This window comes from Amblyomma americanum, chromosome 1, assembly GCF_052857255.1.
Source record: "Amblyomma americanum isolate KBUSLIRL-KWMA chromosome 1, ASM5285725v1, whole genome shotgun sequence".
Taxonomy (NCBI): Eukaryota; Metazoa; Arthropoda; class Arachnida; order Ixodida; family Ixodidae; genus Amblyomma; species Amblyomma americanum.
The window spans coordinates 278,427,592-278,445,705 of NC_135497.1; the positions used below are offsets into that span (position 1 = coordinate 278,427,592).

General features: G+C 42.2%; 1 protein-coding gene across 1 annotated transcript in view; it reads left to right on the plus strand.

Moving 5' to 3' along the window:
• Window positions 1–332: 332 nt before the first annotated feature.
• The window catches only part of LOC144115159 (uncharacterized), a 34,529-nt gene continuing 16,747 nt past the window's right edge, over window positions 333–18,114 (plus strand). The window contains exons 1-2 of the mRNA XM_077649338.1: window positions 333–471; window positions 8,242–8,309. The gene's annotated coding sequence lies outside the window, so the exon portion shown is untranslated. The remainder of the gene's footprint in view (window positions 472–8,241; window positions 8,310–18,114) is intronic.

Here is an 18,114-nt window from a genome sequence, read left to right on the forward strand (position 1 = left end):
AGCATAGGTTCGGCTCCACTCTACGAAGTTGTGAGATGGAGCGTACTAGCAGTGTAGGTAAAGTGCCAGACTGGGTGTTTAAAGTGTTTTTTTTTTTTCTGGTATAGGCATGCATTGAGGTACCTGCCTAATTTTTAAAAATCTTTTATTATTTTTGGAGCAATCGATGAAGCCGCAACATTGAGCAGTGGTTAATCCCTGCTCTTTCCATGCAGCCCATCGACGACGAACAAGCGCTCTTGGACTAAACCATTGTGACCGCTTCGCTAGCACACCACTGTGCTGCTGCAAGGGTGATACACGTGTTGGCGCAAGTTGTTCCTCCTGCACCTCCCCCTGCGCATGCATGGCCTGGACTGACGTCACCATTCAGCCAGAAAAGGCTGCGTTGGCTGACAAGGGTCGTCATTTTGGAGCAATCCAGGCAGCCGCAGCATTGAGCAGCAGTTAATCCCTGTTTCTTCCATGCAGGTACGTGCTGGCTGTTTTCTTGCCTGTTAAAGAAAAGAACGTATTTCTTTTTGCTGTACTGCTGCATATTTGACGAAAGGGATGTCATAAACCACCGTCAACGATTAAGGAAGTGGAAAAGGCACTGTCTGAGATGTCTGCTCATTTTGATGCCAAGCATGATGAACTGAAAGGTACGCTGAAAACAGTGATTGAAACAGAGTTGCAATCAGTAAAAGAATCTATGAGCTTGAGCGGTGAAAAGTTTGAGGCTTTCAAATCTGAAATCATGGAGACGAGGAAGGAACTTGCTGCTACTAAAACAGAAAATGAGGAAATCGGAAATAACAACTGTTCGACATCATAATTAAAAAAGTAACGAAGGAGTTCACTGATGTGCAACAGTCGAAGAATTAACCTCCAGATAAAAGGTGTTCCTGTGGTGATGGGCGAGAACCTCATCTCCACCTTGAAAACAATATCGGAGTGCCTGAACTCGCAAGTCGATGAGTCTGACATTGAGGTCATTCACCATGTGCCCACAAAGAAAACAGATGAACAAAACATAATTGCCAAATTTTTTTCTCTTGCTGTGTGGGATAATCTTCTGGACAATGCTAAGAAACAAAGTCTGAATGTTCCTCACTTGGGGTTTGAGGGCGAGATGCCCATTTACGTGAATGAACACCTATGTCCTGCAAACTAAGTACTCCTAGGAATGGCACTGAAAGCAAAGAAGTACAAAAAGGGGAAATTGACATGGGTATCAGATGGGAAAATTGTGATGCAAAAAGTTGAAGTTGAAATTTTATACTCGTGATAAGTGGAGAAGACTTGCGACAAATTCTCTAACACAATGGCTGTCGGTATTATGCAAATCGAGCGAATCTGGAGAGAAAGAGAAATTATTTTTGTCCTACATTGCAATTTTCGCAGCATACGCTAAAATTTAGACCACCCTCTTGTGTATTTATCACTGCACTTCTTCTTCTATGACGTTATTGCAATCATGCAAAAGTGGTTAAAAGAAAATGAAACTGCTGAAGTACCTGGATATGCCATGGCATCGCTACGGAGGTCCTGCGCATCATGCGGTGGTGGGGTATCGCTTTTTGTAAAGAAGTTGATTACCAGTGCATCACGGATAGTTCATGTAGTAAGCAGTCTGTCAAAACTCTTTGTTCACCTCAGGTGTGTTCTTAATATTGGGTAGTATACCGACCTTCCATCCCGAGCATAAAGAAATTTCTCTTGGATATGGAAACTGTCATCAATCCGCTAATTTTTTTAATGCCCCAGTTGTTATATGCAGTGACGTCAATATTGACCTTTTTTATGATGGATGTTCTGAGTGCGAATTCTTGCTTCTTATTTAGTCATTTAACATTAAAAATGTTATTAGTTCTCCTACTAGAACAACGCAGAAATCTTCAACCCCTATTGATCATATCTACTGTGACAACGAAATGACCGTGCGCATTGGCGTTTGTGAAATAACTATTGCTGATCACTGTCCAACTTTCATGTTTTTACCACACAGTTACATGCATCCATATTGCAAAATGTACTCTCGAGATATAAGAACTCGAGTGAATTATGCCAGTGCCCCAAACCTCTTGCAGGGCACTGAGTTTGAAAAATTCCACGACAGTGGCGTCAACACAAAATGCGAGAAGTCGAGGGTGAACAAGATAGTGAACAAGGGAGCCGTAGTGCTCCCGAAACGTCTTTTCATCTTTTGGCTTTGGCCAGTCACCAGCAATCTGCATCAGAATGCGAGAACTTCATCCATTCCATATCAAACACTCTAATGAAATCCACACGCGAAGGCGCACGTCGCAACTACGAAGAAGCTGTGCGCCCATAGATTAATGATTGTATACTTTGTGTTCTAAAGAAAAAGATTCCATTTATCACAAATGCAAGCAAAACAAAACAGTTATTATCGCGGACAATTCAAGCATTATACCAACCTTGTCACGAAACCCAGCATTGATTTGAAACAAGTGTGGAAAATTGAAAGGATGTCACAGGACTTGGACAAATAAAACGCATTACCCCTGATGGCTGTTCCGTGCAAATTGTTAATGATTTTAATAGCTACTTTGCTAATATCGCTGAAACCCTTGCAAATCAGTTCTCGTCTTATTCCACTTATACATATTAACCCACCTAGGGCTGTTCACAACAACCTTAATCTAAGTATGATTACTGTCGAGGGCATTGTATCTGTTTTAGGAACACTGCCGGTTAATAAAGCAGTTGGACATAACGGTATTCACACCGCAATATTAAAGTACAACAAACATGTGACTGAGTCTAGATGCTGTCCAAATATTCTCAAAGTAGCCAAAGTTGATCCTGTTTATAAAAGTGGGGCCCAAAACGATCCAAGCAGTTATCGATCGATATGAGCACTAAGTATTATCAATACTATTTTTGAGAAACAATTCGCTGCTCAGCTAAGAATATTTGTTAGAATAACATAATCTCTCTTCAGCAGCATGGCTTTGTCCCATATAGGTCTACCTCTACAGTGGTTCTAACACTTTCCCATTTGATAAATTCAGCTCTCCATAATAACGAAATTGCAATCAGCATTTTTTTAGACCTGAAGAAGGCATTCACAGTGTATCGCATTTGATACTATTAAAAAAATTTGCCGCTTATGGGCTTTTTGATGATACGCTGAAATTGTTCACAAGTTACTTATCATCTCGACAATAAAAAGTGGTAAATAAAAATTATGAGTCTAAATATAGGAACATAAAATGCCGAGTTCCCCAAGGATCTGTCCTGGGGCCTATACTGTTTTCCCTTTATATGAATGACCTTCCATGTGCAGTTTCATGCTCCAAGATTCTCAGTATGCAGACGACACTGCCCTCATGTTCACAGGTAATTCGTTGTCTGCAGTGCAAAATGGCATTATGAAAGATTTATTGGGCATTTCAAACTAGTTCTCTAACAATCAGTTGACTGAGCATCGGCTCTAGCTGCTATTCTTTTCAAGTTGTGAGACATAGGTGAGACAAGTTATGTCTCACAACTTGATAAGAGTAGGAGCTAGAGCTGGTGTGAGTAGTATTCCCTGCTGCAAACAAATTCCAAATCTCTGCAAGAGCATCAGTCGGGAAGGGCTGTCACCTGCATTCTACAGTGCCACAAACATATGGTGTACAGAATGGAGCTATCCTGTGGACTATGTTATATCGGCCAAAGAGGGAAATGCCTAACTGACTGTCGAAGAGAACACGAACGCTTCTTAAAGCCACCTCCCAAACGCATTGTGGTCATACATTGGCTGCCATGCAAAAGCTGCACCCCTGTTTTCAGCCGGACAACTTTAGTGTACATGCATAAGGACCACAGAATGTGGGAAATTGTTGTGGAGGCAATTGATTCATCACGAGCAAGACAAGTGCTTTGGCAAACCTTCTGTTGCGCTCACACTAAGAGAAATAGACTACGTCAGCAGCTTAAATGACAGAGTGGTGGTTTTTGTACATTCTTGAACATTTTTCTGTTAGTTTTTATTTACCATTGTTTTTGCCCCATGCAGTCAATTTTTGATGCAGTGCCGCGTGTTTGTTCTGCTCGTTCTTTACTTTTTTATTGCGTGACAGTGATAAAGGTCATCAATCGGGACCCAGCACTGTGTCTATCTGCTTCGTACATCTTGTCGTAATCGTGCTGTGCCTTTACCTGATGAGCATCTACCGACTAGCTCGAGAAAGTAACCTTTTACATTGTGAAGCCATTTTGCAGGCTACATGCAGGAGCAGGAGTGTGGTCAGTGGTATGAAGCCTCATAGAAAAGGAACTTGCATTCATACTTCCAATATTCACAAAAATAAACAGTTTCTTGGCATGACTTTTTCTCCAAAACAGTGTAATGTACTGAACATGCCTCATGAAATGAAGAGCTCATGGTTTTTAGATTGAGCATTTCAAGTTCACTGAGAGCGGTATTTCGAAGCAGTTTGGAGCCTTTGCTTTAAGAATGCATTAAATTACTAGTGCAGTGCAAGCGTTTCCCATCTCGCATGTTGCCGAAAATTGTTGGTTTTCTAGCCTCAGCTGCATCCAGAACATATGAACACACTTAAGCAGTGCCATGGTGTACTACAATCAAGATCCCATTTATGGAGTGGGGGTTTTGCTGCCGCTGTTTTTTCTCTTTTCTACTGATTCATTGAGCCTGGTACTAATGGCATACAGGTTAATTTTTTATTACAATATACGAGCAGTGTTTGTTGACTTGTAAGTGAACAAAAAGTGCAGCAGTAAGGGTACAGTACTACATGTAAAAGTGCTTTTTCTTGCATCTAAAGGATTGTTTTTAGCTGTGAATTGCTTTCTCGAAAGTGATCAGAGCCACATTGGCTCTACTGGCATGAGCGCCTGTGAGACCACTGCTGTTCTTTGAAGATCCTCACTTGTTTTCACTAGATGCTAGGTTGGAAACAGTAGGTGCAATAGTAGCATCTCTGTTTACGAATAATTAATTATACTAGTTGAAGCCTTCTTTATTTATATGGGAGCCCTGGTTCTTCGTTCTCGCTGTAACTTTGCATCTCGACCTACTAGTTAGTAACGGATACCCCTCAAGAATGAAGTGCATAGGCCCCCATACGAGGCCCTCTAGCCAACAGTGCCAACATACTGCAATGATAGCAGTCAACAGCCTTGTACATATTCACATAGCAATGTAGATGACTAGCACATACAATGTCAACATTTAAAGTGCACTGTCATGAGAGAAGGTCATACTTGACCTCCTGCTTTCCGGTCATGCAACTGAAGGCCGTGGGGGCATATTCATGTGCAAGCATGCCCTCTCCATTATGCTGCTGGGGAGTCAGTTTTCTCTTGTCAGCTTCTTGTGCCACAGGTTTTTGTTCTGATTTGATTGGTCATGTGTTCAAGGTGGTGGAAGTTATATCACTTTATGTCATGGCGGCCTTTTTTTTCTATTTGTTTCTATATAATTTAGGGAAGTGGCTATTTATATTATTTAACTATGTGTAGCGTATTTTCCTTGCCAAATGATCACACTTGTAGGAATGTTGTTCTGCAATCAGCTGCAAATTTTTTTGAACCGGCAGGATCTCGCATGGTTTGAATTGATGACTATTCAAATCAAAGTAGGCATATTTTTGGAACTGAACAAGCATAAATTTTGTAGGCTTACGAAACTGTTAGGAAGGTGCTTACGTCTGTACCTTAGCATCATGAAGTCTCCTTTGCTGCTCAAGTCTACAGTGGCACAATGCTCGAGATCTATGATAATGCAGGGCGTATATCTGAAGTACTGGCAGGAACGATTACACTGTCCAAATGCACAGGGGAGTCCGAGTGCTCAGTGTCATGGTTAAACATCTGCACAATGTAAAGACTCAGGTTGATGTCCTCTTTGTAACTTGCTGTCCAATTAGCATTTAGGTAGGTTTGACCAATTGTTCAGAATAAAAATCGCATTTCAGGTCGTTGTAAAGCAGTAGAGTGAAGCACTTAAAAACTGCTCTGGGAATGTATTTAGCAAAGTAGAATTTTGCACAAGTTGATGAAACACGGAGGAAACAATGCCGAGAAGGTAGGACCTGTCAAGTGCTGAAAAAACAATGTCTATTGCGTACGTCCTTCTCAGAAAATGACTGCATCTGCTTACAAGCTGCAATAGTAGGAATGTGATAGAACACGTACTTGCATATTGCAGAGCAAATTTCCTAGTAGAAAACAAAACCTACAGAAGGGTAAAAAATAGCCAAGGAAAGCTCAAAGTAACAGGATACCCACCTTGCAAACAACCAGCATGAAGCATTTTTCGTTACCATTTGGAAGCATTCTTTTGACACGAGAGCATGAAATGAATGACACGCGAAACAATTTATATTAAAGGCCAGCTCGGGGGGTTTTTTGAACATGTTTTGGTGGTAGTCACATCACATTCTATAGTCTCCTCACTCTGGTTTAAAAAGCCGTTTTTCAAAATACCAAGTAGAAGTATTTCAAAGGATGAAAACCCAGGAAACCTAAATCGTGTTTCGACCAAACAATGACTCCACGGCAGACCGCCACCCTATGACATCACAGATATTTACACAAACTCTATCTTGTGCTCATTGATTGGCTGAGCTGGTGAGTGCAAGTGCGAGCTTGGGCCATTATTTGTCTGAAATGACCAGAAACCAGCTCTACACTTTTGTCCTTCAGCAGAGCAAATATCGATGGTCGTGCATCCATTGGCATCACACACGCATTGTTGCCCTCTGCCAGATATTGCCTTGAGGTGGGAAATTTGAAAGTTCTTTGCACTGCAATAGAACACCTGCCCACTGCGAAACTTGGCACGAAGGATCAAAAAACTGTCGAGAATATACTGTGAAAGTTTTAGTATAAACAGACTAGGTAGAAAAAAACGCGAGTTGGGGGAGGGCGTGCTTTAAGCGGATTTTTAACATTGAGTTTTAAGGGAAACCAACCAAATGGTCTTGCTTTGTTCGTCCTATCTTAGAATTCATCATAACTGAGTTCGTATTAATGGAAGTCTATTGTAGTTACTGCAGTGCTGTGTGAAGGGAGCACGCTGTGTGTTCCCGTTCGAGCCATAATACACATGCGTGAGCCCACTGCAAAGCATGCTGTCACTGTCTGCAGTTCAGAGACACTGCAGTCCTTAAGGGCAACTCCGGGAATTTTTTGAGAGTCATGTATTGTGGTGAAACATTGGCTCCGAGTTTTCCTCCCAATCCTGATTATTTCTTGCAAGTATGGCAGCCTGTGCGGAATTCGTTCCTTTGCCTATCTATATTAAAGTTTGCTGTTTCCTTAGCCTCAGTTCCTGTGATTTCTGTGGGCAACAATACATTCGCAACCATCACAAACATTAGGCACACGTTATTACTCTGTCCACATGAAGAATCAATTTTCGTACTTGTATTAGGTCGCCTAAGGCTTGTTATGAATTGGGGTCATTGCCAGTCAGTATTTCTTCCATTGAATGCGCATACGAGTGTTCTCTGAATAATGTTCATGAGAGCATTGCTGCATTGACCGAAGCATCATCCTTGATTGTAAACTGATGTATGTTCGGTTTTCTGCTTTAGAATAGTTCCACTTGGGATTTTGAAAAATTGCTTCTTGTGCCAGAGATAGGAGAGTCCAAGGAATGGGATGCGCTTATTCAGTCAAAATATTGGAAAACTACCTGAAGTTGCCCCTTTGTTGGGTTTTCTCTCTTTAAACTGATCCGCAGCACATTAGAAAAAACACGGAGTGAGTCGCTCTTTTCGCATGCCTCACATTACCCGATTGCTTCTTGTACGTTAAAGCTATTGTTTGGCTTTTAAGACCAAAAACGAAAAAAACATGCAAAAAAAATAATCAAATCATTCAGTTGCCGTAGGTGAATTCCACGTTGTGACTCTCATCACACCAAAGATAAAAAGCGCATTAAACGAAAGAAAAAATAGATAAAAAAATTTGGCACCTCTACTTTTAAAGAGGCAAGGAAAGTTTCCAGGAAAAATTTTGACCGGGCACTAATGCATAAATTGGGAAGTGTCACACATGTCTGCATTGCATCTGTTGCCATTTAGAATGCTCATACTGCTTAACTTGTCGCTATCTTTATTGGTTTTCACTGTTTTTTGTTTCAAGTCGGGTTTCCTTGGCATTACTCTTTCGAATGTGCGTCAGATGAAAGGCTATTTTTTTTGCTTCTCTCACATTTATCTTCTAATTCTGTGTGCCACTTGGTCTATAGATCTTGTTTATGTCATTTTTCAGGCATTACAGAAGTTTTTTACAGTCCGGCCAATATTTTGACCCATATAAGTGCTGCTATATGCCTGGTGGTAAGTTGGCCGTGTATTTTGTTGTCTTATACTGAATGAGGTCATTCCGTGCCAAACGATCCAGACTTTGTGCTTGACTGAGTTTGATTTCTTAAAAAAAACTCATGTCTTAGTATGTACTCTTGCAGATTTTCCCACCTTGTTTTTGCCAGAAAAAAAATATTTCATGGCAAGGCCGTCATTTTAAGTTTACAAGCGGTAACAGAGCCTAATCGTTCGAAATCTTGTAAAAATAAACATTTTTACGCATGACTTAAAACTTTTCGTATAAATAAACGACATTGTGCTTTCATATCCAATAAATTAAACGAATATTTTTTCTTTCAGTCTTTATATAGAACAAGAAAGAAGGTACAAACATATGAAAATTTGTAATTCTTGTCCAATTTATGTTCTCATAGTAGTCATTTCAGCTATTTCTCTGATTTTTTCAAAAGGCAAAGAAGCCGATAAAAATTTTTTGAGATGAAAAACATGATGCGTATCAGCAAAAAAGTTGTAAATTTGATAAATTTTTTTTTCAGGCATATGCAGCCGTCAATTGCACAGTGAGTAAAAGTTTAATTGGAACAATTATTGTTTTATGCGAGGAAATAAGTTTGCAAGTTGAGTCGCTGCGTTCAACCCCAGCATTGTTCGCTGCTTGCTTGTACCTGCAGTACACGCTATAGCTGGCATCAAGGACACACATGAGCTTTGCGGCATGGTGCTCCAAGTGGATGCTCCTCATGTTTTGCTTTTGAAAGGTCTGCTGGCATGTTCATTCACATTTTGTCGCTTTTAACTCTTAGGTTGTTGAGCATGACGTAAGTCCAGCATGCACCATTGAGAGACAGATGAAGGCTTGATGGGGTGAAACTTTTGTTTTCCTTTTAATGATAGCACTTTTGAAACTGCCTAGTGAGTCCACCTTCATTTTCTTGAAATATTTGTTGGGGCACTCGGAGCGCTACGACACGCTCGATAGTTTTCTCTACTCCACCCACGTAAACAGCTCATAGAAGGTCAGCATTTGTCCTTTGTACGGCCTCTGAATACTTTCTGTTGCTGGCAAGGGCCTCATAGTTCCACCAATGCCGTCGCAAACACGACTACAATGTGACGTGGCGAAAAATCCGTTCCGCTGAACATTTGAAATCATTTTCATGGTAGCAGAGATTTTAACTGATTGCTCAGACTGCAAAGTGTGCTTTGCAGCTCAGTACCGTTTGTGTTGAGGTACAATAGTCGTTCTGCCATGCGGCCACTTCATTTTTACTTTTTGTAAACGGGCCCTTCAGCAGATGTATGTATTACCAAAGCTGGCTGTATGGAAGCCCAGCACTCCATTGTATTCGAGCAGTGGAGTGCTGGTTTTTGTATACTTGCAGCCGGAGGCAAAATGTGCTGCAAGAAGCACGGAGCAATGTCGATGTTGAAGGCAAAGGCTCAGTTTGCCAAATTGTTTTCTATATTAAAAGAAAATGTGCTCTGATTAAACTTCTAGCAATAGATCCCATTAAATGGTGCCATGCAACTTGCTATATTTCATAATTTCACTAAGATGACCTGATTTTGCAATTGAAAGCTGAATTTATCTCAAAACGGGAATTTTCTCAACTTTAGAATTTTTTTTGCTGACTTGTCCTATGCTTTTGCTCTCTGAAACATTTTTATCTCCTTCTTTGCCTTCTGGACACCTTAGAAAGTTGGAATGACGACTGTAATAGCAAAAAATTTGATAAAGGATTCAATGTTTAGCACCTTCTTTTATGTTTTGTTCAAAAGAAAGTATGTTCAATTTACTGCATATGAATGTGCAATGTTTTTTATATATATAAAGAAATTTTCGCAGTCATGCATAAGAATGTTTATTTTTACAGATTTTTTTGCAAGCCTAGGTTTTGCTACCGCTTCCAAATGTGAGATGGTGTCCAGAACATGAGAAAATTTATTCCGACAAAATCAAGGTGGGATAATGTTCGTCATAGTAATGCAATAAGCCAGGATTTTTAAAAAGAAATCGAATATGTTCGATTGCTAAGCCTGGATCAGTTGGCGTGGAATGCCCAATGACATATAAATGTTAATTGTGTGCTGTTTTGAAGCAGTCTTTATATTTTCGTAGCTCGAGTAATATTCCAGTGTAGGTAGAATGCAATTTGTTCTGCTTTCATAATTGTAATGGTTCCATATCGCGGCCTTTAGTTTTGCATCTTGTGTGGGAACTTGCATTGCTTTCTAACTAATTTTTGCTGCAGGCATTCATCCCATATGGATGCTGCTGCTCTTGAGCAGCATACTCAACTGGACCAGTGGAGTGGTATCGCTGTTTGTACCTTTGGTAAATTTCTGGGAAAAATTTATGCATTCATCTGGCTGCTTGTTATTTTCATGGTTCATGTGTAACGGCGGATGAAATGCTCATTGCTCCAAAGGATGATTGTGGCCATTTGTTAACACCATTTTATAATAGCAATATATGCAAAAAGATTCATTCTATTTATCTAGTTAGTACTTTTGCTCACTACGTTTTGCATGTATGCTTCAAAGGAAGCGATGCGCACCCCTTGCGTAGTAACAAATTCACCCGACTTGTTTGCTGTGGGTATTGTGATGTCCCAGCTAGCATTTGTGACCTCCAAGTGCACACTTTTATCTGTATGTATTTTTGTGTATTATATGTATGTATACACTGGCTGTTGCCCTTGCACGAGCACTAGGCCAGCAGCCAATAAGTTATCTCTTGTCCATCATTCATCACGCCTGATTATCTGCCTGAGTGCCATGTAACATTTGGTGCAAGTGCTGGATATCGTCGGCATCCTGGTCCTGGAGCTTCGGCATCCTGCGTCAGCTGTCGTCGTTGGCCGTATAGTTCTTGGCCTGCATCTACTGACCGTGCCGCAGCCTATCAGACCTGAACCAACCTCGCCGTTCACCCTAGTCCCATCCCCTGGTCCGACCAGAAGACATGATGAAATGAAGGCGCTGCTGCGACCAGATCCTATGACCCGCCTGGCTCGAGACGCGGCCCTCGCATGAAGACACCGTTCCCCTGCCCAGGCCATTTGGTGTGTCCTGGGGCCACGGCCGTCGGCTATGGCACCCTGTGGCCCGGAAGCTTTGTTGACCGGAACTCATTCTCTCATCTCATTGTGGGAGCCAGCACTTCACCAACTTGCCATTTCTGTTGTGCCGTTGCTGAAGCCGATCACCATCTCACGCATTCCTTCGTCGGTGTCTTCTTCTGTTTACCATAGGAATTGTTCGGTGGCCCAGAGTAGTGTCATGAAGAAGAAGCTGGCAGTGGTGTCAGACGGAGCACTCGCGCGAGGCTAGCAGCCATGAAATTATCTCTTGTTTATCGTTCATTGCGCTCATTCCTTTGCTGGCTGCCATGTAACAATATGGCATGACATCTACCTTTCATTCTTATTTCTCAGTCTTGTAGGTGTAGATAGGCAAATTTCTCTACCTTGAAGCCAAGGCTACAGATGAGGTCATCGGGGAAACCAGGTCGCGTAACTGTGTCAGTTGGGCCTCGATGCTTACCAGCTTATGGTGAATACTACGCGATCTGTTTAGGGCATGTTTCAATGCACCTCTAGGCACAGCCCTTATTACCAGCTTCGTGGCCGCTGATGAATATGTTAACATGTCTTTTTTCTACCGCGGGGCATAACACCCGCACATATGGGCCGCTCTGATGTACAGCCGTAGAAATTGAAGCAGTCCTCCAATGTCATTTCTTTGGTCAGCTCAAAGTCTGGAATAACTTCAGAGAAGATCTTAAAGATGTTTTCAATAGCTGCCTTCTGCTGACCCTGGTAAGGAAGCTTGTGGATCAGTAGGAAGTCCAGAAGTAGGAAACTTATGATATTGCAGCCATGCAAAGCTTATTTTATCTGGTGGTCTCAAAAGGCTGGCAGAGGGTTACAGAGAATTGATGAAACACAGGAACCGGTGCATACTCCTTGCCATTGAACGTAAAGATCGCCATTAAATTTTACAAAGGTAGAATGCAAAAAGTTTTCTAGCAACTCCAAGAATCTATCCATTTTAATTCCGCATTGGTTTGTGCAATCTTACTGCTCCCAGGAAATCAATGCCTTCTCTTACAGTCTCAAAAAAGGCTGTATGTGGCAGTGTGTAATACAAGTCCTTCTTGCCAATGGAGAAGGTACTCTTTCTGTGCAGCGTTTCGATTGGAATATGGACATTTCTTCAGTCTTCTTTACCAGGATCTTCCATGGTGAGGAAGGAGAATGATTATTGCAGGTACCTTCCTAAGGGTTCCTGCCACAATCCTTGCTGAGACAATTACTCAGGCAGGCCACTTATCCTTGTGTGTTTTTGTTGTAAAAAAGGCATTCAAGCATAGTTCCTCGCTCTTCTTCATAGCCGGCCCTAGTTTGGTCAAGTTGTTTCTACACACAATATTTGGGCTTCGTTCTTCACTGCTTGAGCCTTGATATTTTTTTGCAACTTACGGAAGTACTTGGCTGTGGCTTGATTTGTTTTGTTTTTTTATGGCTGTACATCGGAGAGGCCCATATTTGCAGGTGTTATGCCCCACGGTCGAAAAAAGGGCTGTGGCTACTGGTGGATTGGAAAATGCCATAAACACATCGTGCATTCATCGTAAGCAAGAAAGCACCGAGGACCAATTGAAGGAATGAATGAACGAATGAAATTTTAATAAAACAGACAAGATACAAAGAAGTTGGTCTGTCTAGGAGGCTGACGAAAAGGCATGGATGCCTGACAAGTGTTAGTCCCCTTTTCTTAAACACACTGCACCCAAGCATTACATGAAGGTTACGTGAAGCTGGTTTCCACATGACATAATCTGCTGCCTTGGCTTCAAGGTAATGAAAGTACTGCAGATTGGGCTAGTTGGTGATGCATAGTGGTGGTTCAACAGTGCAACAGCACACACAGACCAACTAGGAGACGAGACACACAAAGCAGCGCTGAACTTACAACTGATTTTTTATTGGGAAGAAGCGCGTCATATATACAGTCACGGAAAAAACAGCGCACATGCGCAATGTCAACAAGACACATAGTGATAGCACATGGTAAAATCCGCTTTAAAAGCACGTGTGCATCCGCTGGACCGCTCCCCACTATGTAGCATATTGATTTCTCGAGGCGATAATGAAACAGATGGCGTACTCACGCATCCTTCACTTTTTCTGATAATATGAAATGCCTCAGCTACTTCGCGAGTGTGCTGGTCAGGATGAGCGAACAGGACATCAGTGTCATCAAAAAACGGCGTGCATTTGCACGTGAAACAATGTTTAGCTAGGTTAGTTTCTTCGTTAAAGAATTAGCGTGCTCCATGAGCCGCACGTTAACGCAGCGGCAAGTCTGTCCTATGTATGTAAGGCTGCAGGACAGGGGAATTTGATACACTACGCCCGTCTTGCAGGGAACATATCTATTTTCATGGTTTATGCTGCAAGCATTTCTTCTGCGCCCTTCATGCCTTCTTTGAATTGCCGGCCCCACTCTTTCTAGTTTGTTATTTGCAGAGAACAGAACCTTTACACCATGCTTGCTCCCCACCCTTTTAATCCGGTGCGACAGCTTGTGGACATATGGCATAACCACTACCCTTGTCCCTTCTTCCGAACCCTTTTCCAGCCCCAAGGTACTTGCAGACGATTTCAGGGAACGGCGGACTTTGTCTGCACTCGAAACGAGAACTGAGTCCGGGAAACCAGCTTCCCTACATCTGTCTGCCTGGGCTAAGAGACTGGGCATCATTTTATGATAACAAGATTTCTTTACTGCCATGCCTACGTGGTCTGCGTGTGCTGTTGCGCTGTTGAACCACCACTAATGAAAGAAATTTTTCGATTTACTCCTACTAGGCTGCAGAAAGAAGAATAGAAGTTAGCTTTTAAACTGTATGGGCATGGTGTTAGCCACGTACTAACAAAAGAGGTCGGGCGGGCTGGTGTGAACTTAGTACGTAACGTGCCCACCAAATTATCTCGGTTGTGCAGAATGGTCAACCAAGGTGCCTCAAAAACTGCCCGCTGTAAGATGAAGCCCAGAAACAAATTCATAGCTTGTGACAGTGATGTAGTTTAGGAGATCATTCTGTAATGTGAAGCGTCATATGTTGGACAATCAGGTTTGTGTGTCAACATTCTTCTAATGGGACATGTCTCCTACGTTGAGATAGGATATGTTAGCAGGCAAGCAAGACGCATGTTGGACTGTGAGTGCATTACACATTTCTGATGATGTAAAATTCTGAGGAAATATAATCGAAAGCTAATTTGAGAGTGTCACATGTAAAAGGCCAAAAAAGACAAAGAAGTTTGAAGGAGAAAAGAAGACTACGAAGACGGTAAGGATGAAGTGTGCCAATTGAAGAACAAAGAAGATGAATTATTCGACGGGGGGCGTGGCAAGAGGTGGTTCACGGAGAAGAGAAGGAGATGAAAAGGATGACATGTATCAATGCCGAGGGTTTCAAAGCTCGAAGGGATGATAATATGCATGGGGGAAACAGAAGTGGAGGCTCCTGATGGTCAGGGACACTTTGGTTGGGACAGAGCAACGCCGGCTGCTGCCCCAGCAGTCCTGAGCCTATTCCGGGGATTCAGCGGCTGACGCAACCACCTCCTGTGCCCAGGGGTATCACAAACGATGCTGCCACGTGCCAGTTGCATCGCCCTGGTGGTCCCTCCAACGCCAACGTCAACGCCAATGTTGCTTCCACCAGTGCTTTGATCGGGTGTTCATCCGACACCAGCACTTCACACTTCGAAGGTCACCTCAGCGCCGACGCTACTGCCTGGACCCACGCAACACTTCCTCAGCACCGAACTGTGAGCTTTAACACTGAATGCTAGTAGTCTCGAACTGGTCCAGTATTGTGTGTACCAGTACCATCAGATTTTGTGTTTTTTGTTGGTGTTTTTAATTAGTTTTGTGTGCTAGTGCCTGTGTGGTGTAGGGTTTATTAAATGCGTGTGCGTGTGCGTTCAGCTGTTGTCCGGTCTATTCCTTCAGTCCCAGCGTTCTCCTGTGATCCATGACAGCGAGATATTTGAGGCGTACATCATGCATACGAATTGTTCAATCTGCGTAGGCACATCATCACTAACGTTAATGAAAAATGAAATTGACTATCTGGATGAATAATCACAACAGATGGGTCTGATGACGATTCCATGACTTTCCTTTGTATTTTAGATGGTGCTTCCTTTATTTATTACAAGCAAAGCAATAAATTTCTCAGTCATTTGTCAGCGCTGTGCCTGTGTCATCTTGTCTGTCTCCTGTTGCCCTGCGCCTTGTTTTGCAAAGAATCATGCACGGACTGGCCCGGGTGCTCTCCGTGAAGTATTTTAGTGACCTCGGGCAAATTTTTCTTGATGGCTTTTTGAATTTAGTTGCTGCGGACACGGGAGATATGTAAACTTAGCACTGCTGCCTACCTTTCAAGATGTCATATGCGGGGTAGATAAATGCATACTTTGTGTTGTGTTGCGGTGGACCACTGTCATGGAAGGGGTTGCGTCGCTCACTTTGGCACAAATACTATGTTTTCTACTGTAGTAGCAAATGTTACTTCTGACTTGTTGTTGGTGTGATTGTAAACCATAATGAAGTGCGCTATTATTTTCGTCTTTGTTGTGGTGGTGTTTTCTTCCATGTATAGTCAACTTATGTTCCAGCCAGGCTGGTGGTTTTTGTGCTGGCCCTTTGCAGTTTGTGCAGAATTAATTGCATGGCCTGACCACCTTCATTCCATTTTCTAACAGGTAGCATTTTAACTCAAAATTGTTTTTATATTGCCACTTAGAGCTGTTTTCTCTGAAACCACAATCACTTCTTTGGAATAGTTCAGGGACTAACAGCTGGCGCTGGCTCGTCATATGGGCTGATTTTTGTTTTCTGTTGGCGTTAGCATGCGCAATATCACCCATCATTAAGGAGCAGTATGTTGGCATTTTGTAAGGATCATTGAGCAAAGAAAATTGATGTGAAATTTTTTTTTTTGTAAAGTGTAGACTCGCACTGTGCATGTTGTTCTTGGAAGAAAATGCTGAGATGGCTGAGAATCTGTTCGTGGGGGAGGATGACTGCTCGGCGCGCTCGCCATTGTAGTTGACTCCACAACTGTCATAGTGTCAGGATTATGGATGGTCAGCATAAGCTATTAAGTTTGTGTACAAGCTATTATATGTCTTTGAACACTTATTCCCTGAGAGTTACGTGTCAGTCGAAGCGTTCCTCAAGCTGGTTTATAATGGTGCACAAGCATGAATTTTTTGTTTGCTCTGAAAATTTAGGTAGATATAAGTTCAGTTGTTTGAAATTTTTGAATTAGTGTTCATTGGGTGGCATTAAGGAATTCATTGGCGAATATCTTTGTGCTTTGTTTATGGGTGTGTTTTCTTATAATTAAAATGTTTCCATATTTCTGTACTGTTGTGGTTTGCCTGTAAATAAATGTTTTTCATAGGTGCACACAGCCTGTCTACTGCTATGAAGAGCTCGGGTAGTACCGGTATGTTGCATTATGTAGGCGTTATAATGGTAAATTTAAAGAATGCTGAAGAAAAGTACTAGATGTGGACACAAAGTATGAACCCATTGCATGCATTTTTCCTGATGGCTGTTGGGGTGTAAGAAGCGTTAAAATGCCATTGGCTTGGCGGTAATAGCATGTGATTCACGGCAACAACTTTTGGTCACTTATTTTTATTTTTTTCATTTTCGGGGCGGTTCTTTTGTGAAATACGCAGAGTAAAACCTGTATGAAAACACAAGGCACCCTTTTGGGCCTAATTATGAACACTTGAAACCGGCTTTAAATATGTTTTATTTTACAGCGAGAGCTCCGCTCCTCGGGCTACATTTTCTGATTTCGATGCAGATGACACAGTGGCCTACAATGCCTCACAAGGTCAAACCGTACTTAACTGCGTGGTGGTATGGCTTAAGCTATGTATCACCACATGATCATATGACAGGCCATTGGGTACCTGATTTTGACATTTGATTTGGCAGTGGTGACCATGCTGAACAGAACTTTCGCTCGTGTAACTGGGATCAAGCCATGTTGAACCCTGGCCAATATTTTTTTTGACAGTGTAACTGCATGAGGTGTTTTGAAAGAGTTTATGATGCTGTTACACTGGAGCCCTTTTGACATTAGTCTTCCATTAATGATGCTATGAATTTGGATCCAACAGGCGGTATGCTGTCTTCTACCTTTTCTGAAATGACCTTATGTCTAAAATGATGACACTATTTTCTCCTCTAATCAGCATCGCAATGCACAGATTAATTCCCTAAAGGTGCCCATTTCAGTAACCATTTTTTTTTTGTACGTGCCAGAACGAGTAACTCGATGTCGCCAATCACGGACAGCATGATGTTTCAATTACTCAGAACTGGAGTGCTGCTGTTTCTCCCGGCCAGCTCATGACAATGGGTCACGTCTTGTAACAGTCGAGAGGAAGTGTGCCACGCAGGTTTGGCAAACGACTCCTTTTGAGTGGATGGTGTTCAGTGCAGATTAACAGGTAATTTTATCGCGTCGCAGTGAGGGAACAGTATATATGGCATTTTACAACTTTAACTATTATTAGCGTATGCGGTGGCTTAATTGCATAGGTCATTCACAGATAAGAGACCGCCTCTACCAGCCCACAGGAACGAATCATTCATCGCGAGGGGAGGAGAGGGAGACGCCCCCCCTCGAAACCTTTGTTTCTGAAATTCCTTTCCTGCTCCAGCTTGCCCTGGTTCGTATTATGCACTCGTGACCCTAGGCTGAGGTTTTTTT